The sequence below is a fragment of the Ovis aries genome, chromosome 1, assembly GCF_016772045.2.
Source record: "Ovis aries strain OAR_USU_Benz2616 breed Rambouillet chromosome 1, ARS-UI_Ramb_v3.0, whole genome shotgun sequence".
Classification (NCBI taxonomy): domain Eukaryota; kingdom Metazoa; phylum Chordata; class Mammalia; order Artiodactyla; family Bovidae; genus Ovis; species Ovis aries.
Window position 1 is genome coordinate 67,201,361 of NC_056054.1, and position 22,823 is coordinate 67,224,183.

The 22,823-nt window shown below is 41.7% G+C and overlaps 1 protein-coding gene across 21 annotated transcripts in view; it reads left to right on the forward strand.

The window, feature by feature from the left end:
* LRRC8D (leucine rich repeat containing 8 VRAC subunit D) overlaps window positions 1–22,823 on the forward strand; it is a 138,163-nt gene that overhangs the window by 18,046 nt on the left and 97,294 nt on the right. For 5 of the 21 annotated variants that reach the window (XR_009596906.1, XR_009596908.1, XM_060400754.1 and 2 more), the window contains exon 1: window positions 3,078–3,458. The exons of 4 other annotated variants lie outside the window; for them this stretch is intronic. The gene's annotated coding sequence lies outside the window, so the exon portion shown is untranslated. Of the gene's footprint in view, window positions 1–185; window positions 256–2,709; window positions 2,858–3,077; window positions 3,459–5,296; window positions 5,367–5,781; window positions 6,021–7,789; window positions 8,527–17,753; window positions 18,993–22,823 lie in introns of those variants that run through there. 12 more of the 21 variants (XM_060400765.1, XM_060400750.1, XM_060400778.1 and 9 more) reach the window with 8 other exon arrangements.

A 22,823-nucleotide genomic window follows, 5' to 3' on the forward strand; every position in this document is an offset into this window, starting at 1 on the left:
TGCTGGTCTTGCAGAGGCCGGGAAGTGAGTGTGAGTGCCAAAGAACTCCTTCCCAGAAGAGCCTGTTGCATGTGCTACCCTGGAAGTGGAGTCAGAGGCAGGGATGCCACTTGAAGACTGCTGCTACAGAGAGGCAGTCTCTTAGGTAACCAGATGGCTTGTCATGTTTCTTTTTTTGTTTGCAGAAAATCCTGTAATAATGGCCAGGAATCCTCACACAGAGAAATCGCATAGCAGACATTTTTAATCGTCAAAGTAAGGACTTTCTCTTTGAAGATGAAGAAAGATAAGGAACATCATTTTTGGATGTGAGCTTATCATCTCCTCCTCCACACCTGTTAGTCCTGAGGAAGGCGGTCTCTTGTCACTTAATTTGGAGCTTCAAAAATGGCTTTCACACCCTTGCTGTATTCATCCATGGATTGTGGTACTTAGGGAGTGGAGGCTTGAAAAATTAACCTCCAGTATTCTTCCAGAATCAGTTATATTTTTTGTGGTGTCATTTGTACCTACCCAGGAGCATTTTTTCCCTCTTTTTATGAGGTTGTTATTTTAATATTTTTTTCCCTACTCAACAGTGTCAAGCAAGAAACAATTTCCATGAAATACAGAAGGGGCAGGAGAATAGCTGAGCCATGGGAATGTGCGATATGATGCTTAGGCCTTGTGATGGTTAGGATACATATACGTTGGTAACAGATGCAATCTTAGGAGTCTTGCATTATCCAGACTATGAACTTTGGGATCCATACAGCTTAACTTGATCATGTTTCCTTTGCTTTGTCTCAAGAATTTAATTTTTCTTTAGAGGTTTTTCCTTCAAGGTCTTGGATTAATAAGTAACAGCAATGAAGGCAGGGATACCAAAAAGTATTTCAAAATAGAATTGTATCCCAAACATGGTAATTATGATTTTTTTTTTTTTAATGAGAGAGAATTGAGAGAAATGTTGAGTTAACTGCTCTCTGTCCCCCTTCTCTCCCAGCGGGTACTTTGTGGGAAAGAAATGGCAGGGCTTTGGGACGAAGCATTAAGTTTGTGAAAGGAAATGAAAAGTGGATAGGTCCAGGATAAACAAGGACTTCAAGAAGGAAAATGACAGCAGCAGAGGCGGAGCTGGACCCTAAAAGGATGCTAAGAGCCCTCAGGAGATTTTTGAGTATTAGCCCTCGTGCCACTGTGCGGACCTGAAGGATGGGAATGCATCTGCTTCTGCTCAACTCCTACTGGCACACTTGAACTGCCCTTGGCCTTGACTTACCCGCTCTAGAGTTCCCAGAGTCTGTGCTGCTGAGTAAGGTGGCAGGGAAGGGCACTCACTTTCTCCCTCACTCTCCCCCTCAAATGTCTGGGGTCTCACTGTTGCCACGATTCTTGATCTCCTTTTAATACATACTCTTTCTTGGCTTGTCAAGAGGCTAATAGCAGCATGCTATTGATGGTGAGTGTGAACTAAGTGCTAAAACAGAAGGAAATGAAAAGTGAGAGAATTTCAAATTTCATCAAGAGTGGAGTCCATGCGTGTTTCGTTCCTTTTGTGTGGGTGTGGTTTTTGTTTGTGTGTTTGTTTGTTTGCCTTCTTCTTAAAAGAGCCCAGTTAGAGTAAAAGAATTCAGGGAACAAATATTAGTCAGCAGATTAGGTTCTGAACTGAACAGACTTTGTACCTTGGCATATAAGTGGCTGTCCCATAACCTTCTGAACTTTTGCCACTGAATGATTCTGAAAAGGCTGACAGAGCCAGTGGTAGATAATGGCAAAGAGCACAGTGTCCTCTGCTCGAGTTATCAAGGTACATATAATTCAGGTGGGTAAGGAGCCCAGCTAGTGTGATGGAGTGACGGTATGGACTTGCAGGCTCAGTGGGAGACAAAGGGACGGATCATGGATAGTCACTGGGCTTGATTATTCCCTGAGAATTCATGATTGTTTTGAGAATTAGAGTATAGAGGAAGTGGTGCAGACTTTATACTTAGAAAAGACCTCTCCACTTTACTTTTTAGCTAAGACATCGGGATAGATACTTAACTTTTCTGACCCAGTTTCCTCAATTGGGAATGTGAGAATAGGACTTTTGCAGATCTATTGGGAAATGTTAAGATTTAAGGGAGTTTAAAATGAGATGCTAACACTGAGCAGGAGCTTAATGTCCATCAGTTTCTTTCTACTTCAGTCAAAATTGAACTTTTCATGTAGAATAATCATTCATTATATACTATTCTCCATGTTGAGTTTTGAAGCGAGAATAACTTTTATTTAAGCCATCACCTTGATGATAAAAGAAGCTGTTGATCAGAGACAGTGCTTTAAGTGCCTGGCAACCTGATAGATTCTTGGGCAAGGGCAGGCACGGTAGGGATGAAATTGTTCTCACTTGCAAGCCCAGAAGCTGGGCACTGAACACTCCTAGCGCTGGCACACTCTGCTTATGGCAGATTCTTAAACCATTTGTTAGCAGGACCCTGAGGTTCACCTAAGTCGGAGGGTAATGAAATGGACATAAACCCAGAATTTGGGAACTGCTTAGTGATTTGTACGCCCACAGAAATCCTTGTTTTTTGGAAGAATGCACTATATGCATTCTTCAGATGATCTTTCATGTGGAATTGGTATATATAAACATTAGGACACCGTGCACCTAAGGGTCTCAGTAGAGAGGGAGCCTAGGAACCCAGAATACTTTTTTTTTTTTACTTCTTTTTCTGGCAGTTCGTGTCTGCTGCGGGCACGTTCTCCCGTTTGAGTCAGCCAGGCGCAAGACAAGTCTTTTCCCATCCTGAAGCTCTTTAGGCTGCTGAGTGGAATGGATATACGGGAATGTGACTCTTAAACTTTAAAATCCAGCTTCCTCTCCCTGGTAAGGATTGTCTGGTCTTTATACCGTCCCCTCGTCAGATTTCCACCCCCAACCCCCACTCCCGCCCCGGGGGCGGGAAGGAGAGGAGAGGAAAGGAGGAACCCCTAGGCAGGCAGGCAGGCGGACAGCGTGGAGTTGACTTAGGTAGCGCGGGGAGGGGAACCCAGGCGGGGGCTGGAAACGGAAGGGCTGCCAGCGCGCCGCGGGCGAGGCGGCCGGCAGGGGGAGGCCGGGCCGCGGGGCGGCCACCTCGCGGGCCGCCGGGGTGGCGGGTCGCCCGCCGAGGAGAGTGCTGGGGGCCGCCGACCGTGCGAGGCGGGCGGCAGCGGTTATGCAACCCGCAGCCCCCTCGGCCGCCCTCCCCGCCGGCCTGCCTCCCTCCCTGCCTCCGCTCGGCGGGCGCTCGGATCTCTCTCGTTCTTTCTCTCCCCTGTGTGTTTCATACAGGAAGTGCACGGCCGTCTGTAACGTGCTGCCGGGTCCCAGGATGGAGGAGTGAAGCCCCCGCCGCATCGCGCCGGTCCCAGCTCTCGGAGCCCGCCAGCAGCCAGTCCCCGGAGAGGAGAGCGCCCTGAGGGTGCAGGGTGGCCGCCTGGTCCAGGTGCGAGGCCGGGTCGTGAGCCCGCGGGCTGGGCGCTGGGCTGTCACTCAGCCGATCTGCAGCTCCGTGCTGCAGCCTCACTCGCGTGCATTTTCTACATTGTGCGCCCCTGGCTGCTTGCTTTCTCGGAGGGTCTCTCCAAACTCTGTGGCTGTGCTGCCGGCGGGGTGCAATGGACACGGGCGTAAACGCGCGCGGCAGCACGCGGCGCCCGGGGACCTGCCCTGCTTCCTCACCCACTCGCTCTAGGCGGGAGCTTTCCAGGCAGGACTGACTGTGCTTGGGAGGCTTCCTGAGTCCTCAGCTGCCCTCTCCTCCCTTGCCTGTCTTCCTCCTGCTGCCTGAAGCAGCGGCTCTTTGTTCTTCACTTTGTTCCCTGGGCCGGGGGTTATAAACAGTATTGTGAGTGGATGGGGTGGGGACCTAAGGGAGAAAGAGGATGAGTTGAGGGTGATGTGTAAGGTGGAGAGGGAAGCAAGAGCCCTGGTGTCCAGACTCTGAAATCCTACTTCTTCAGCCGGTGTAACAGAGGCGTTCAGGCTCTTTGCTTTCCATTCTGGGAGAGCCAGAACGTCAGGACCTAAGGGAATTGGTGATGCAAACACACACACCGGAAAGGTAGTGACCAAGAATGAGGGGCAGCTAGTTGTGAGATGTTTAGTCTGGTGTCTGGTTTGTTAACTCCAGTCGTGGTTTCTTAGCCAGGCTCCCTTACTGAGACAGAGGTACTTTTAAAGGTAGGAGCCTGACATCTTTATTCATTAAATGCCATTTTTCATCAGAGTAAAACTGAGAATGAGTTTTCTCAAATTCACTAGGTAGATTACAATTCACATGCTTGTCTTGCTCCATCTCAGAAGTGCAGAGGTGAAGAACAAAATGCTAGAGCAAAGGTTGGTTTTCTGCACAGACTTTCTGCTTCTTCATTTCTCTGGCAGCTCCTCTCTCCAGGGACTAAATCAGATGAACTTCTCCCCACCCCTCCCCGAGTGAAAGCCCAGCCGTGTTTTCCTGCCTTTATTTATCTGTCTGGTTGAATTCCAGCCTTGCAGAGGGACACCAGGGGAGGTGTGATGGTTGAGGAGAGTCAGTTTGGTAGGAAGATTGTAGCCTCAAATTAAATGTTTGAATGATGTTAAGCCAGTGACATCGTCTTTCACTTTCTTTTGGAAGAAGGGATCCAAGCAAATGACTGGAGGGAGAAAAAGGAGATTCCGCACGCAAAGAGGGGTCTCTTTTTGTGGCAGGGAGGGAAAATGCACAATCGCAGTACTGTGTACACTTAGCTCCTTCATCATATTGGGCACTTGAGCTTCCTCGGGAAGCAGAGCCTAAATTCATGATGTTCTGTGTTCATCATACCTGCCCCCCAATGCTGAATTTTTTATAGCAAAACATATTTATTACATAATTGATTTTGCTTTGAAAAGAAATCTTTGGTAGTTTCTCAGCCTGGTAAATTTGTACTTTCCCCTCCCTTCCCCTTACTTTTTCTTTTTAGCAACATGGAGGTAATTTGAATGATAAGATCCCATTATTCCAATAATCCTTCAGAACTTTAATCTCTTAAAATACAGCTGCTTTGAGCATTGTGATATTATCAGTAATTGGTATAACTGTGTTAGCATTAAGTAACCAAGATACACTATGAGCACTGAGCAATTAATTTTATCTTTTTCTAGATAGATGTGGACTTCTTAAATTTGATTTTCATATGTCTGAGTTTGTGCCTCTTCTTGCCAAATGCATCATGAAATTAAAAGTGAAAACAAGTCATTAAGAGAGACTCTTGAAAGGGAAGACCTGTTCAACCATTTGTCTCTATTTTTTATACCCAGGTATATTCTTGGCCCTCTGGTTCATTAATTTACTTGAGGACTTTCCTCAGCATCTGTCATTCCGTTTCAGGTAAAATAGAACAGCCTTTGTGAACTCTCAAACTTATCCCCTACTTAGGAACAGGATTTATTTCCACTCTAGTGGAATTTAATAATAACTAAATAATAACCCAGGAATAATAATACATGGCCTTTAGATTCTTATTTTCTGTTGTTGTTTAGTCAGTAAGTCGTATCTGATTGTTGTGACCCTATGGACCGTAGCCCACCAGGCTCCTCTGTCCATGGGATTTCCCAGGCAAGAATACTGGAGTGGGTTGCCATTTCCTTCTCCAGAGGATCTTCCTGACCCAGGAATCAAACCCAGGTCTCTTGCATTGGCAGGTGGATTCTTTACCGCTGAGTCACCAGGGAAGCCCCCTATTTTCTGTTTACAGAGAGCATTTTTCTCTATTTCATTTGTAATGTATTTTTTCTTTTGACAGTCTGAAACAGGATTCATTTATTCCATGGAGAGAAGAAACTGAGGCTGATAAAATGTGACTTGTCAATGGTCATAGTAGTAAACGGACATGCTGGGACTTGAACAGGGGTCTTAACGATTTGTAACGCTTGGCTCCCTTGAAATCTGGAAAGTTGCTGCCTAAGGCAGAGGTGGCGGTGATGATTCAGATGACCTTTCACCTTTCTAAAGGAGAGCTGATAAACACTGACTTGAGATTAACTTTCTCTAAATCTTTAGGTCTTTTCCCATTGCTCTCTACCCAGAATTTAAGAGGTTTTATTGTTTTGGTTTTTTCCATCTTTTACATTGACACTTCCTCTGTGTTGGTGACTAGATTTAGCTGTGTTTGCATCTTTGTGACTTGCTTTATGCTGCCATAATTCTAATGGCAGGTTTTAATTTACAGATATCTTGTCAGGTCCTAGTTTGAAAGGTCAGATTAGCATATTTTAACTTCTTAGAATAAAAAGACACTTCTGGTTTACCCTTAGGACACAGTTTACATCCCAGAAAAGAAATGATAAATTAATAAACAATGTATATGACTCTCTCCACACCCCATTACCCTACATACAGTATGACTACCTTACATAGCCCCCTAACCTCCCTACCCCAGTTCACAATAAGTTACTGAAAAGCTTATATTATAGAAAGACATGGCCAAATCCATATACACCTTATGTATTAAATATTTTTATAATACTCCCTAGACAGAAATGTTTATTTTTCTTATTTTTGCTGTGTTTAATGTTGAGGCTGTCTTTAGCTGGGATTTTTATGTTACACTGAGAAGAATATAAATTAAAATCTGGAGTACGTTTTCACTGGGAAATGCTGGATAAAATATTTCTTTTTTTTCTCTTGAACATTTTGAGTATCTGTAGTGATCTATAACTTCCCCTTTGTAGAGTTGTGTCAGAGCGTCAGGAGAAGGAAGAGAAGCTGGAAGGGGGGGGGGGAGAAGAAATAAACTGAGTGATCTTTTCTGTTTTAAGGAAGGAATGGAATGATACATGTATATTTTCTTAATACACAATGCAGTGCCTTTTCTGTCTTTGAACGGTTGCAACGGCTTGTGAACTAAGAATGAAAGGGTAACTACCTTTGATGTTAAATGCCAAGGGAAAGTTTATGGTCAGGAGAGGACTGGGAATGGAGATAAATGTACATTAGGATTTTCAGTTTTTTGAAACCCTCTCTCTTTTTCCTTCATGTCTATTATAAATACAAACTGTCTTCAGTTAGAAATCGTAAACTTTAAAGCAGTGGTTCTCAACCCTTATAAAAATTGGGACACTTTTATTTAATACTAAAAGGTTTTAAAGATTTTTGCTTCTTTAGAGTTTTCTTCTCATTTCTGATAATTGCTAATTTTTAGTGACAATGTTACTATTTAGTATTACTTAACTGGATATGTATTATAAAGAACGACCACAGCATCTTCCATATTTGTAAAATAGTAGTCCATGTATGCAGAAAAGGCGATGGCACCCCACTGCAGTGCTCTTGCCTGGAAAATCCCATGGATGGAGAAACCTGGTAGGCTGCAGGCCATGGGGTCGCGAAGAGTCGGACACGACTGAGCGACTTCACTTTCACTTTTCACCTTCATGCATTAGAGAAGGAAATGGCAACCCACTCCAGTGTTCTTGCCTGGAGAATCCCAGGGATGGGGGAGCCTGGTGGGGTGCGTTCTATGGGGTCACACAGAGTTGGACACGACTGAAGTGACTTAGCAGCAGCAGCAATTCATGTATGAGTGAGACAAGGGTTCAGTATACAGACCTCTGCCAGGATCCTAGAGTCCATAGGTTGGGACCTGAGGACCAAAGTGAAACAACTGCTCCAGGCTGAAAATGCCAAAATGGTGACGTATATAGCATGTTAGCCATCAGGTTATAAAGATTCCCAAGTAGAGTTTTCCTCTTTGTTGAACGTTCAGGAGCTGATGTGTAAAATCCTGACTTTCGATCTGATCTTGTTTCCAGGTTAATTGTTTTCATGGTCAAGCTTTGAGGTCCTGCAGTTACTCAGTCATGGATAGCTAGAGTTCTTCTAAGCGTTCTCCGACATTGTCCAACATGTGTGTGCGTGCGTACTAAGTTGCTTCCTCACGTCTGACTCTGCAACTCCATGGACTGTAGCCCGCCAGGCTCCTTTGTCCATGGGATGCTCCAAGCAGGAATATTGGAGTGGACTTCCTTGTGTTTGTGGAGTTAGGACTCTGACACCAGTCCCAGGGTCATCACTGTCATAGCTGCCATCAGAAGCAGCCTTATATTCATTTCCCAGGAGCTAAAAGAGACTTCCTAACCTTAACCTTTGGACTGCAAGGAGATCTAACCAGTCCATCCTAAAGGAGATCAGTCCTGGCTGTTCACTGGAAGGACTGATGTTGAAGCTGAAACTCCAGTACTTTGGCCACCTCATGCGAAGAGTTGACTCATTGGAAAAGACCTTGATGCTGGGAGGGATTGGGAGCAGGAGGAGAAGGGGATGACAGAGGATGAGATGGCTGGATGGCATCACCGACTCGATGAACATGAGTTTGGGTAAACTCCGGGAGTTGGTGATGGACAAGGAGGTCTGGCGTGCTGCGATTGATGGGGTCACAGAGTCAGATACAACTGAGCAACTGAAGTGAACCTTAACCTTTACAGTTTTCAATAAGTATATGGAAGAAGAGAGATAATTTACCCTGTTCTGTAGTGGGAAAAGCTGACATGTAAGTTCATATTGAATCTGTCTCTCTGGTTTTCACGCCTGTTGCTGAGGTTTTGGTGTTCTAAGATGGATTAGGCAGGACACCGCAATCTATTAAGGTTAGTGCATGATACACTTTTTTCTGGTTTAAAAAAAAATCACTTTCTATTTGTTGAATGCTTTACATGGATTATCTCTAATCATCCTAGTGTGGTGCAGGGTAGGTATTACTGATGTCTTTTATGTAAAGAAACTGAGGCAAGTGGAGACTGTAACTTAACCAGGTCTCATGGACAAGCTTAGGCCCAGCCTTGGATCCAGGTTTGTCCATGGGGTCGCAAAGAGTCAGGCATGACTGAGCAAGTCACACACATACATATGTACACGCTGAAACATCTGTGACATTAGATCTGCTTCTTTCTCTGTCCTTATCCTCATCTGTGAAGAGAAATGAGAACATTTTATTTAGTCTTACCCACCGTTTTAGCTATAAAGAAAGCTGAGCGCCGAAGAATTTATGCTTTTGAACTGTGCTGTTGGAGAAGACTCTTGAGAGTCCCTTGGACCGCAAGGAGATCCAACCAGTCCATCCTAAAGGAAATCAGTCCTGAATGTTCATTGGAAGGACTGATGTTGAAACTGAAACTCCAATACTTTGGCCACCTGATGTGAAGAGCTGACTCATTTGAAAAGACCCTGATGCTGGGAAAGATTGAAGGCGAGAGGAGAAGGGGATGACAGAGGATGAGATTGTTGGATGGCATCCCTGACTCAATGGACATGAGTTTGAGTAAACTTCAGGAGCTGGGGATGGACAGGGAGGCCTGACGTGCTGCAGTCCATGGGGTCGCAAAGAGTCGGACATGACTGAGTGACTGAACTGACTGACCTTTTTCGCAAAGGTTCCATTAAAATCCTACCACATATGCAGACTGTAGAAATAGGGACATGAAAGGGTCAACATTTTTATAAATGTTTTTGGCTTCCATGCAATATGTATGTGCTATTTTCCCCCCAAGGAACATCAGTACATTAAATCTATCAGTGAGTGTTTCTTGAGGCAGTATTGTCCACAAGGAGTATTAGGACATAAATGTACTAATTTTACAGTGAACTGCACAGAATATTGTCAGTTTTATATCTCCGCCAGTACTACATGTGACTCCTTTTTTTATTAACTAATTTCCTGAATTTGCTATCCATTAGCTGTTCATTGTGGCCCGTGGTTCATTTCTGCCTTGTTTTGATTATAAGTGAGGTTGCGTATCTCTTCATTTACTTAATTTAATTTCCCTTTTCTGTGAATTGGGTCTCTTGCCCTTTTCTTGTAAGAAGTTCCTTGAAAGAATTCTTGTGGAGTTCCTTGTAGATTCTAGAGATGAATCCCTTGTTAGCTATGGATGTTGTGAATACTTCTATTCTAGTAAGTCATTGTCCGATAACTTTGTCTGTGGTGCCCTTTATTAACATCGACTACAGAATCTTTAATTATAATGTAGTTGAACTCACAATTTTTAGTACTAGTTGTGATTATACATTTTGAGTCATTTAAGAAACCCTTCTGTATTCTGGGCTCACATGGCATCTTTTCACTTTTTTAGCTTTATAGGTTTACTCTTGGGTTTTTAAATAATTTGGAGCTTAAGATATGAGGTGTAAATTCATTCTTTAAAAAATGTTCATATTGTGGGCTAATCAGTTTCCTCAACACTACTTACCAAATACTCCACTCTTTCTCCACATTTTTGATGCCACCTCTAGCATGAACATGTACATTTATACGGATCACTTTCTAAGATCTATATCTTGTTCAGGTGGCTTATTTGTGTGTTCCTGGGTCATTGATTTTTAAATTACTAGGGCTTTGAAATAGGCCTTATCTTGTTATATGTACATTTATGACTTGATCTTATTAGCATAACTGATATAACTTTGAAAGTTCAAAAGTAGTTGAATTATTTTAGGTATCTTTCTTGCCTGTATTCGCATGTGTATTACCCGGTGGCTCAGAAGGTAAAGAATCTGCCTGTAGTGCAGGAGATCTGGGTTTGATCCCTGGGTCAGAAGGATCCTCTGGAGAAGGGAATGGCTTCCCACTCCAGTATTCTTGCCTGGAGAATCCCGTGGACAGAGGAGCCTGGCAGGCTACAGACCATGTGGTTGCGAAGACTTGGTACAGGACTGAGCGACTAGCAATTTCACCGTAACCCTTTACATCTACAAACATTTTCTAGAAATACGTTTACTCTTTTGGGAACATTATTTATTTAGTAACAATTTAATTTAATCCTAACGTTCCCAACATTCCAATTTCTTTTCAGTTTTATTGTTATTGTTTAGCACTGATGGCGGCTGTTCATGCTTGGTCATCTTTGTGGGGCAATGGGTGTCTCACTTGCAAGTCCCCTCTTTCTTCTTCAGTGCCCTGCGCATGCTCATGGAGCTGGGATGTGCATTACCGATCTGGCTTTTGAATGAATGTTTTATGAGATGTGATGCCGTAATACATGGCTGAACACTCTTGAAAGCGTTAATTATAGATGTGCCTTTATTATTGGGAAGACACTGCCAGTTGCAGCTCAGGTTTTCTCCAAGTTTGCTTTGCTTCACTCTGTTCCCAGTTCATGGGGTCTCATTCCTCCTCCAGTTTCCTATATATGTCACACCAAATGCTAGGTTGCTGTGTTTGATAAGTGGGTATTTACATGCCTTTGAAGAGTAAAGTGTACTTTTTCCTTAGTATACATGGGATGAAACCGTGTTGTGCATAACACGGCTTATTATAAATAAGTTGGAAATTATTGTAGGGGACAAGCTGTGGTCTCAGTATATGACGTGGTTCATCTAGGCCCTCTGGTCCACGAATGGGCGACAGGTGTATTTTTCTTTTGCCTGCTCTTCTGAAGGTGCTTTATGTATATAGGAGAGAGGAGAGTGAAAAAGTTGGCTTAAAGCTCAACATTCAGAAAACTAAGATCATGGCATCTGGTCCCATCACTTCATGGCAAATAGATGGGGAAAGGTTTCTGCTGTATACCAGTCTTCATGGTAATTTTTTTTTTTAAATTTTTCAATGTTTTAATTGGAGCATGATTTCTTTTGCAGCGTTGTGTTGTGTTCTGCTGTGCAACAGTGTGAATCACCCATAGTGTACATACCTTATCCCTCTTGAGTCTCCTCCCCACCCCCCATCCCAGCCCTCTGGGTCGTCACAGAGCCCTGAGCTGAGCTCCCTGCGCTGCACGGCAGCTTCTCGCTGCCGATCCTTTTCTTATATGTCAGTGCTTCTCTCAGTTCGTCCCACCCTCTCCCTGCCCGCCCTGTGTCCACAGGTCTGTTCTCTGTATCTGTGTCTCTATTTCTGCTCTGCAAATAGGTTACAATGTGGAGTATGACACAGTGCCTGACCTCAGAAAGATACACAAATCATTAATCAGAACCTAGAATATGAAACACTTTACAGCAGTCCATTGTGATAAATAATAGTAGAGAGTGGGGAACCAAGGAGGGAGTAATTTGTTCTTTCTTCTTTCTCTCTCTCTCTTTTTTTCTTTCTTGTTTGGGAGGAAAGAATTCATGCAGGAGGTGATTTTGGTGCTGAATATTGGAGGGACAGGATTATTTACTGGGCTAAACAGGAGGGAAAAAAAAAAAAAACAACCAGAAGAAAGCCCAGGCTCAGAACCCAGAAGAGCTCAGTTTGTGAGGAACACCAAGTCTGTGGGAGTGAAACAGAGAGGTCATGGTGCAGAGGGGAGGAGAGCAGAAGTTGCATCTTGGTTCGGATTCTTGGTCCAGCCCTGTCTAGGATCATGCATACCAGCATTGTGGAATCATCAAAAGTGAAGTAAATGCTTAAATCAATGCCCTAAGGTGTGTGAAAAGAAAGCAGAGAGAAGTCCCACGGCTGTTAAAATAGTCCAGGTAGAAATAATGAGGACCAGAACAAAGGTAATGATGGTGGGAAAGGAAAGGAGAGGATGGATTTGAGAATCATTTAGGAGGAAAAATTGGTTGCCAAGTTGATGAAAAATGGGAGAAGAGTAAGAAAAAAGAAGAAGAAAATAGCTCAGTGTTTCTGGTTGGGAAAATTCACTGGCTCAAGATGTCATTCATCAGGATGGAAAACAGAAAGGAAGGAAGTTTGGAGAGAGAATAGTGAGTTCAGTTTGAAGTAAAGTTAGGGTGTCTCTGGGGCATTCAGCTGATCTTGAGAAGCCTAGACCCCCGGAGAGAAGTCAGGGCTGGAGATGTGTGTTGGGGAGTGACTGGAACTGATGGTTCTAACCACACATACAGTTGAGATCCCCATGCAAGGACCAAAGACTGAACAGACAAAAGGGGAGAGGGAAAAAGGACCAGGAAAATCCACAAGTACAGACGGTAGTAATATTAAGCACCAGGATTTTTTGGTGTTGTTTCCATATGTTATGTCAGAGAATCCTTGTAGTACCCCCTGAAATAATTATTGTTATTATCCTTTACAGATTAATTATTTTGAAAGCTCGGCTGAGCAGCTTACCAAATCGCCCATGTGTTAAGCAGGGAAAACGGTCAGGTGTGACCAAGGCCACAGGAAGGTCAGGTAAAGATTGAAAATGGGAGATTGGGTTTGGCGATCAGGTATTTCACAGGTAGAGGTTCTAAAGTCTAAATCTAGCTGTTCTGAAGTCTAAATCTAGTCATGGATAAGAGTAGGAGTTGAGAAGCGGGGGCGCTGCGGGGAGTGTGCGTGTCCATGTGTGTCTGTGTGCACATTTGCCCATGAGAATATTTTTTGTGTGGCATGATAGCTAGAGCTTATATTTTTGTTGAGAAGAGTGGAGAAGTGACTGAGGTAGAATGGAGTAAAGTTCCAGAAAAGATAGGGTGGCCAGGGTCTGGAGCACAAGTTTGTCTAAGGAGGGAATAAGGACATTCATACCTTGGAGACAGGAGAGGAGGTGGGAAAGATACGTGCCACTGTGGATGAGCGGGCAGGTGGAGGCAGGGAGGAAGTTGAGAAAGTTCCTTCCTGATGGCTTAGGTTTTCACAGAGAGGTAGGAGCAAATGAAATCTGAAAGTGAGGAGGCCTTGAGAAGACAGTTGAAAGTTAGTAATAGTTAACTTGGAAAAAGGAACTCATTGATTTAGGACAAGTATAATAATAGTCCTGTATCACTGAGGGCCTTGCTGGGATTTTGTTAGTGGGGATTAAATGCCAGTAGTGAATTTTGTTTTATTTTTTCTTTTGGTTGATACCCTAAAATGAATACCATGAATGACCTTCAAAAATAAAACACACAGGCCTTGCCTGAAATGTTAAGTTTAGGTGGTGATTTAAGGAAGCTTAAGGATGTTGTAGGGGGAAGGAAAAATAAGAGAGGGAACAAAAATTGACTTTAGGGAACTTGTGTCCTAGTCTTAGTTCTTCCATTAACAGAGGATGGGCTTAGGGAAGTCTGCTAATCCCCCTGAGCCTCAGTTTCCTCGTCTTTCATTGGAGGAAGTTATTCTTCATGTCCCCCACGTCTCTTGTAACTCTCAGAGCTTCTGTGAGACTTGTACATCGTTGGACAAAATCAGAGTAGTTATCATTCATGAGTCCTTCTGATGACGGCTCGGGTGCCGGTGCCTTTGGGGTATTGACAGCAGGAAAGCAGGACAGCTGCCAGGTGACTGCGCCCAGGCCTCTGACTGGGCTGCGCTTGGCAATGGGAGAGAGGTAGCAAGTCAGGAAAGGGGGAACAGAGCCTGGGGGGAGCTGGGCGAGGGCTGGACAGGAAGGTGGGTTTGCTGTGTGCCACAGCTCCCTGAAACATGACAGGTCACTTCATAAGGGTGCTCCTAGTCTTTGCATTTGTCTATGTTGTTTCTTTCCCTTTATGATTGCATTTTATTTTCACAGCGTTTGTGTCTCCTTCTTCCTTGAAAATGCTCTACGTAGGGGAGAATTCAACCGTTTCAGAAGGCTGAGCATTATTTGTAGCATCTTAGCTTACACAGCCTGTCTCCTTTCCATCTCCTTCACTGTGCCTTGCTTGTCTTTGCCCGTAGAGAAGTCAGAAACAATTGGAAGCATTTCATCATTCTTCTCGGTTAGCTGTGTTAATCCCCTGAAAGATTTATTCTTCAAGGCCGTTAACTGTTTCTGCCCCCTGTTAAGAGCAGTGATGGCCTCCGAAAGCCCAGGAGGATATGGCTAGCATGAAAAGGTGAGTCCAGATGAGTTGAGTGACTCAGAGATTATTGTAGTGATTTCACAAGCCTAAGCAGGTGATAGGGCACTTTAAAATTAAGCCTCTAATTTCTCTATGATATTACATATTTGAGAGAAACTTGGGCATTTCCTTTTTTCTTCGTTAAGCTATTGCACAACTTAATGCTTGGAAAATTCTTCACAGGAAGAAACAGGGTGTAACAGCTTGTATGAGACATTTTTTGAAAAGTCACTCTTTTAGCTCACGTTTCTGAGAATACTCTTCTCTCCACCGCCCACCCTCCCCTCACCCTGCTTTAGCTTCTTTTTGAAAGTGTTAATATCTCCACATAATTAAATATTCTTCAAAGTGAGACATAGTTAAAAAACTAAAACCATTGAAACATAAAATTAAAACATAGTCTATAAATGTGTTCTTCCATTTCCTGCGAAACAGCAGGAAGGATTTGCTCTCTCAAAATAAACCAAGTAGCCTGACTGTGAACTCAGAGTAGTAGAGATCAGAGATTCCAGCAGCATCATACAATGGGAAGTTTTCAGTCATTTTTTTCTAACCTCAGAAAATCAAGTCTAATACTTTTTGTTGAAACACAAGGAACCAAGATGTGTATGTACCATTTGGGAATATACCTTTGGCGTATACGAAGTTGTGGTACTCTAAAGTGACTATCTCATATGTCTAGGAGAGTCTATTTCCAAGATGTATTTGATCAGTATGGGCATGTTAGACCTGCAACAACAGAAAGTGTCCTTCAGCATTAAACTTAGAATAGACAACAACCAACTGAGTTTCTATATATCCATATAGCATCTACACTTGAACTTAAAACTTGCTCGGTCAGTGAATTATTTCATAGCTTTGCTAGTAAGAAAAGTTTAGCAGCTTATGTTGAACATGGAACTACACTGAAGAAGGAATCTGCTAGTAATCTGAATTCTCAGGCAGGAATAGGGACATTTATTAGTATTTCTCTACTTCTAGAAACAAGGAGTGAGAGCACATTATAAAGAGAGGAAATTAGTTGTGTTATGTTGCCAGATTTTTCTTTCTGAGCTATAAGCAAGATTAGGGAGAAATATATGTGTTAAGTATTCATGTACCGTTCATTTCTGAGCTGAAAGAATTTTATATTTCTCAAATAGTATAAAATAGGTTAAAAATAGGTTAACATTTTGAAATATTGAACAGTTTATATAGGAGAAATTGTGTTTACGTGGAGAACTTTATAGAATTTCTCAATAGACTAGTTTTTTTTTTCCTTTGTCTTTCAAGAAAAAGTAGTAATTTACTCAGTACTCTGTAGCCTATATGAGAAAATAACCTAATAGAGTAGACACATGTATTTTTGTAACTGATTGTGTTGTACACTTGAAACTAACACAGCATTGTAAGTCAACTATACTCCAAAAAAAATGGTAAAAAGGTAAATCTCAAAGTAGTAGACAACCCATGATCTCAGTTTCTTTCTGTTTCTTTATTTTTTCTTTTCTTTTTTTTTTTTTTTTTAAATTTTACTCAATTTTTATTCACGTTAAGGAAATCAGTCGGGAATGTTCATTGGAAGGACTGTTTCTTTATTTTTGACCTAAGTCTTTACATTTACAGCGAATCTCTTGTAGATGACAAATACGGGGTCTTTTTAAAAATCTTCTCTGACAATCTGTCTTCTAGTTGGTATGTTTAGATGATTCACATGTGATTATTGATAAGGTTGGATTAATGTCTGAAGAAGGAATCTGCTACTAATGTCCAGCTGTTTTTTGCTCATTGCATTTCTTCTTTGTTTTTTACCCTTCTTTTGCTTTCTGTGGTTTTAAGTAAACACTTTATATAGTTCTGTTTTATCTCCTCTTTAAGCATATATTTCCTTTGCAAAATTGTTTTAGTCCTGACCCTGGAGCTTACAATTTATCTCACTTTCTTAAAAACAAAAACAAAACACAATAGCAACAACAACAAAACCCCCATTTTTGTGTGTATAGGTAGGAAACAATTTGGAAACATCTATACCCAGACATTAAGAGTAGTTATCTCTGAGTGGTAGGCTTCCCCAGTGGTTCAGTGATTTAAAAAATCCACCTACAGGAGACACAGGTTTGGTCCCTGGGTTGGAAAGATCTCCTGAAGGAGGAAATGGCTACCCTCTCCAGTATTCTTGCCTAGAAAATCCCATGGACGTGGAGCCTGGTGGGTTACAGTCCACAGGGTAGCAAAAAGTCAGACACGACTTAGCAGCTAAACAATAACAACAATCTCTGAGTGGTAGGATTATAGATGATTTCCTTCTTTCTTTTTTATAGTTTTATGTATTATCTGATTTTCTTTTCAGTAACAAGTAGGTATTGTTATAATCAGAAGCAACAGGGCTCTTTTCATTTTGAAGAAAAGGAAAAGGCAAATCACAGCAAAACAAGCTGAAAAATCTCCCATGGTTCTGAAATTTATACCCTTTCTCTGCTTCTGACTTGAGGCAAGCACACTGCCCCACTGCACCAGCACTCCTTGGGTAGGAAATGGGAAAGACCTTGCCCTGGGAAGGTTGTCAATTCCTGGTCTGCACCTTCTGTGCTTATACAGTGAGATCAAAGCCTCCGAATTCCTTAGCATCAGTTCCCCCTGTAGTGTGGCATAAGACAGGTTTCCATTTAATACACAGTGAACCAAAAACCTCTGTTTCTACGTAATTAAGTTTTCTTCTACTTGGAATGTCTTTATGCCTCTTAACTGTGTTTCAAAAAATAATGAGGAGAGTAAGAGCACTCGAAAACTAAAGTACAGCTTTCTATGTAAAGCTTGTAATAGTTCTTTGGTTCTGGTATCTGTAGTAATAGGTGAAGATAGTGTAACTAATGTGAGGCTGATGTTCTGTCTGGATTTGGGGGGGCACTCAGTCCCACTAGTGAAGTTTTAGAGAAAATTATCATATGGTTTTAGAAATGTTAATTATATCCTCTGAATTTACCTCTGCATGTGAACCAAACGCAATTAAGGTTGCATGGCTCAGTGCAAACAGATACAATGTAGATTTTTTTTTTTAATGGTTTTTAGTACCAAGCTGGATGGCATCACTGACTCAATGGACATGAGTTTGGGTAAACTCCGGGAGTTGATGATGTACGGGGAGGCCTGGCGTGCTGCGGTTCATGGGGTCGCAAAGTTGGACACGGCTGAGTGACTGAACTGAACTGAACTGAACCTGCCGGGTATTTTCAAGAAAGTCATAAATTTTGTAAAGACTGCAGTTTGTTAGTCTGTGTAATTGGGACTATTATCTTTTGCTGTTTAACTGAATATTGCTATTTAAGAAATTATGAGTAAAATTTAACAAACTTTCTGTGTAATATTCTTATGTTAGATATTTTACAGGAAGTAGAGAAGTCAGAAGTCAAGTTTCTGGGGTGCTTACTAAGATTAGTTGGAAAAGTTGTTGAGTTTTAATGTTTGCAGTATAAAGTATATTAGCAAACTATTTAATAGATGTGTGGAGTAGAGAAGTAATTTGCCTCTTTTTAAAACTCAATTCTGAATGAAAGACTTGATAAATGGAAATATTAATGGAGAAACAACAATGACAAATCCAGGGCTTGTTACTAGGTTAGCTCATTTATCTAAGCATTACCTGTGTTGGCTTGGTGCCTTTGATCTGCTGCTGCTGGTCCCTTCACTCTGGTTTTAATTTGTCAAAGTCTGTGTTGTAACAATTTTTCTGCCTTTTTGTTCCTCTTGTACAGCTGTGAAAATTACTTAAGTGAGAAATGGTTTGGGGGTAAGAACTGTGAATGGAGAAAAGAAATAATCCGCTCATTATTTAAATACAAGGAAAGAGGATTATCTGCAATCCTGAGCTTTTACCCCAGAAGAACTGATAGTATAAATAGGTCGTCTTAGCTTTTATAAATGTAAACCGTAATGCTTTAATAACTACTCTTAGGAAAAAGTCAAGAGGCACTAATTTTGAGGTACCTTTTCATCCTTTTACTTTGTGACAATTCCTCTGTATGATTCCTAAATTATTTGCTTTTTGAAAGAAGTATGAGCTTGTAATCAGCCCTGCCACAGATGCCCAGTATGGGATCTAGATGCTAGAGCAGTGCATTGACAAAGAGGCCGACTCCCATTTTGTGCTTTCAGGAGGTGGTTGTAAACAGCAAAGTGAAGATGTAAAAATTGCAAAAATGACTGTGGCTGTAACCTGCAAAAATACTGAGCATTAAAATAATCCTTATATAATTGCCAGATTGATACACATTTTATAAATACATATAATGAATAAAATATATGAAAATATTTTACCTATTTGCTAAAATGAAGTTCCCCGCCTTTTTTAGTGTTTAATTCTAGATGAGTGATTCTTACATTTTAGGACATAGTAACAAAGCAACATTTCTCAGCTCAGCTCAGTTCAGTCGCTCAGTCGTGTCTGACTCTGTGACCCCATGAACTGCAGCATGGCAGGCCTCCCTGTCCATCACCAGCTCCCGGAGTTCACCCAAACTCATGTCCATCGAGCAACATTTTTACAACAGTCTTAAAATATAGTTTACCAAGTAGTATTCTCACTTTCTGGATGGAACCTAAAAACCAAGCAGTAAGTTGAAGTTGAAGGCCACACAGTAGATGAGCTGTTCTTTCCTAAGTAAGCTTTCATCAGTGCTGGGAAAGAGAGCTTCTAAATCTCCAACTTAAGGAGTAAGTAGATTTATCAGAACCATACAAAATTAAGGGAATGTACATTTTCAGCTTTTCTGGAAGAAATAAACACCTCTGTACTCTAATCTCATTCAAATTCATCATATTTTAAGCTAAATATTATGGTAAAACTTAAGGCAACTAATTTCTATAACAGAAATAAATTTACGTCTTCCTCTGTGAATGTGAAGATAACTAACCAAAGATAAGCCCACTTTCAACTGTCATAATTTTACTTCTCTATAATAAGTTTACTAATCCCAGAACTTGTTACCCTTACCTTAAAAGGGCTATTTTTAGAAAAAAAAATTACAGAATTTTTTGAGATTAAAAAAATTATATAATTTTTTGAGATTTTCCTTGAAAGTTTTCTAACATTTTCCCTCCCTCCATTTAGTTATGGATGGGGGCTTTGACAGGAAGCCTCGTGTTTGTTGCAGATATGATTATCTCCTGGGAAAAAGACAGGTGGAAATTGGTGGGAGACAGATTTCAGCTTAATAAAGAGGACAGATCTCCTTTAAACAATGCAGAGCCAGACTCAGCTGCCTGGCACTGTCGAGGGCCCAGCCCTGAGGGCGCCTTGTAGGGGCTGCCCATCCTTGGCCGAGGGTGTAGAGAGACCTGAAACCTCCCATGGGAGGAGGGGGATCAGAGATGTCCTCCAAGGTCACAAAGTGCATCTTCAGTCATAAGCTTTGTGCTGGAAGAACTTTGTTCAAGTACCAGCTCTGCTGTGTGCTAGCTGTGCAACTCTAGGAAAGTAATCTAGATTACTTTCTCTAAGCCTCAGTTTGCCCTTAAAATGAGAACAAAATGATGCGAGGCTCATGTGAACATAATGAATGTAAAGCACTTGGTGTAGTCATTCCTTCGGATTCTGTAGCTTTTCACTCTCTGCCCCTTTCTGTTCTTTTTCTGCCCTCACATTCACTCTTTTGCAGTCTCTGTTTTCTCTCTCCAGTTCTCTGCCTGTGTCCTCGGGCCTGCCCATGGTGCCAGGGATGCCCTGAGCTCCTTCGGCAACTTTACCATCGGTGTCCGATTCCTAGGCGACTCAGTGAACAACTGGTGCTCCTCTGTGTCCTTTAGATTTGGCATGGGGGACAGCACTGGAGATCTTAATAAAGCCAAGACACACTGCTGCGTTAGCTTTCACTGCGGCACTTGCAGCTTCACAGTTGATGGCCACGAAAGCCCTGAATGGAGTTGGATATGGACAGAGAAAAAATTTTTATATAAAGCATTATGAAGTAAAAATGCGCTGGCAGCATTTAATTTTTCCTTTATTTAAGTCTCTTTTAGGGAGTCAGGCTCCTAATTGTGAGTATTATATTTTAGAGAGAAGAAGAATATCAGGACCACAGAGCCAGAAGCATTCTTTTTAACAGGAACATTTAACATAACCTTAGGGAATTGCTGTGGGTAGTAAAGGGGCAATATAAAAATTTAATATATTATGTGCTATTTGAAGACCACTTGCTTGACAGAGTGATAGCCCTTAGAAATGTGGTGGAAACTCTTTAGTACATCTTGACTAAAAGAGATGTGGCTATGCCCTTAAAAAAATACAGGTTACTAGGGCTCAGAGGGTAAAGCATCTGCCTGTGATGCGGAAGAGTCAGGTTCGATCCCTGGGTTGGGAAGATTCCCTGGAGAAGGGAAAGGCTACCCACTCCAGTATTCCGGCCTCGAAAATTCCATGGACTGTATAGTCCATGGTGTTGCAAAGAGTCAGACACAACTGAGCGACTTTCACTTTATTTGGTTTATTTGATTGCTCTGGCCCAGGAATAATCTATCATAGGCAAGTATCTGGACAGTTTAGTTTTCTTGTATTTGACAATTTTTTGATCTCTTACTCCATGCCAGGCACATTTCATTTTTAAGTAGTTTACATGAGCTAACTCTGGCAGACAGGTATAATTATCTATACTCAGTTATCAGAAAACTGAAGTTTATAGGGCTTAAGCATTTATTCCGGATTCTATAGTTTGCAAACTGGAACTAGATCTCAGATCACTTTTCCAGACCATGTGTTCATAATCGCTGCCTTGTCTACATTTTCTGCAGCCCTTACTGCCTGTGTAATGGAAAACAGGGCATAGAATCGAAATCTTGTGGCAGATGATCCAAAGAGGATCATCTGACCTAACCTCTTGGCTTCTGATAGATGAGGTATGATTTCATACATGAGATATTCAAAGCCTTGTTTTTATTTATTTTTTTGATTTGATACTTCAAAGTAAAAATGATATTTTAGTTTTTTATTAGTATAAAAGTAGTAGATCCTCATTGTAGGAAAATGTGAAAATATAAGAAATAAAGAAGAAAATTGCCATAGTCTTTATAGCTTTTTGTAGCTCAGATGATTAAAAGTGGGTTCAGATTTCAGCTGTATCACTTACTAGTGCTGTTTGACTTTGAGCAAATTTTATAGCTGACATTTCCACGCCTCAGTTTCCTGTGTGTAAAGCAAGAAAACTCAGGGTGCCTTATTTGTGCAGTAGTTATGATTAAGTGGGTTCTTATTTGTGAGGCATTTAGATTAGTGCCTGACACATAAGTGTGATACAAGTGTTGATGAAATAAATGATCATCCATGTCAATAGTCTTCCCATCTTTGGCCCCTGGAGAAAGAACTAGAGGCAGACACAGAGTGTAGATCGTGCATTGCGGTGAACGGATAATGGACTGAGACGTGTGGAGATGGAGGCAGGGGATCCTCTGCCTCTATTTGCCTCCTTAATAATCTTAGAAATCCTTGGAAGTCTCACCTTCAAGACTGAAATGATTCTCCTCTTTCTGTTCCTTGCTTTCAGGGAGCCCACAGAAACCAAGCCTGTTTATTGAGTTTCTTCTTTTGTAGGCTAGGCCAGACGTGAATTTCCTTTCATGTGATGTTTTCTGTGGTCTGTGTTAGTTTAGTTTTTCCTTTGTTTTCTTGTGCTTTGGTGTGAAGAAGATGCCCTGTTTATAGAACCTTGGTGTCTTTCATGTATAATGCAATCTTCAGCTAATTCTAGTTGCTCTGACCTTTTGAGAGTCTTAAATTGCTTTGTTCCAGTTTCTAAGCATTTTTGAAATATTAAAAATGTTCATGAGGGAGTGGGTCATGGGAAAACTTTTCCCAGAGTTGTTTGTTCTTAGCAAATTGTGAATTTGCATGGAGCGGTTTAATGCCGGGTTAAATTCTGCCAGGTGCAGTGGTCATTTGAACTTGAATTCCCAGTTCTTTTGATATTTAAATCCATGTTTCTCAGGCATGAAGTGGAGAGTGGGGGCCTCTTAAACCTAAGTGCCTATGTTGAGCTGTTGCTCTTTGTCCCATCAAAGGAAGGTTTTAAGTAGTTCGGGTTTGCATTGAAACACCGTGTCAATAGTAAGGATCAAAAGATTTGTCTGTTTTCAGATTTTGTCTTTGAACCA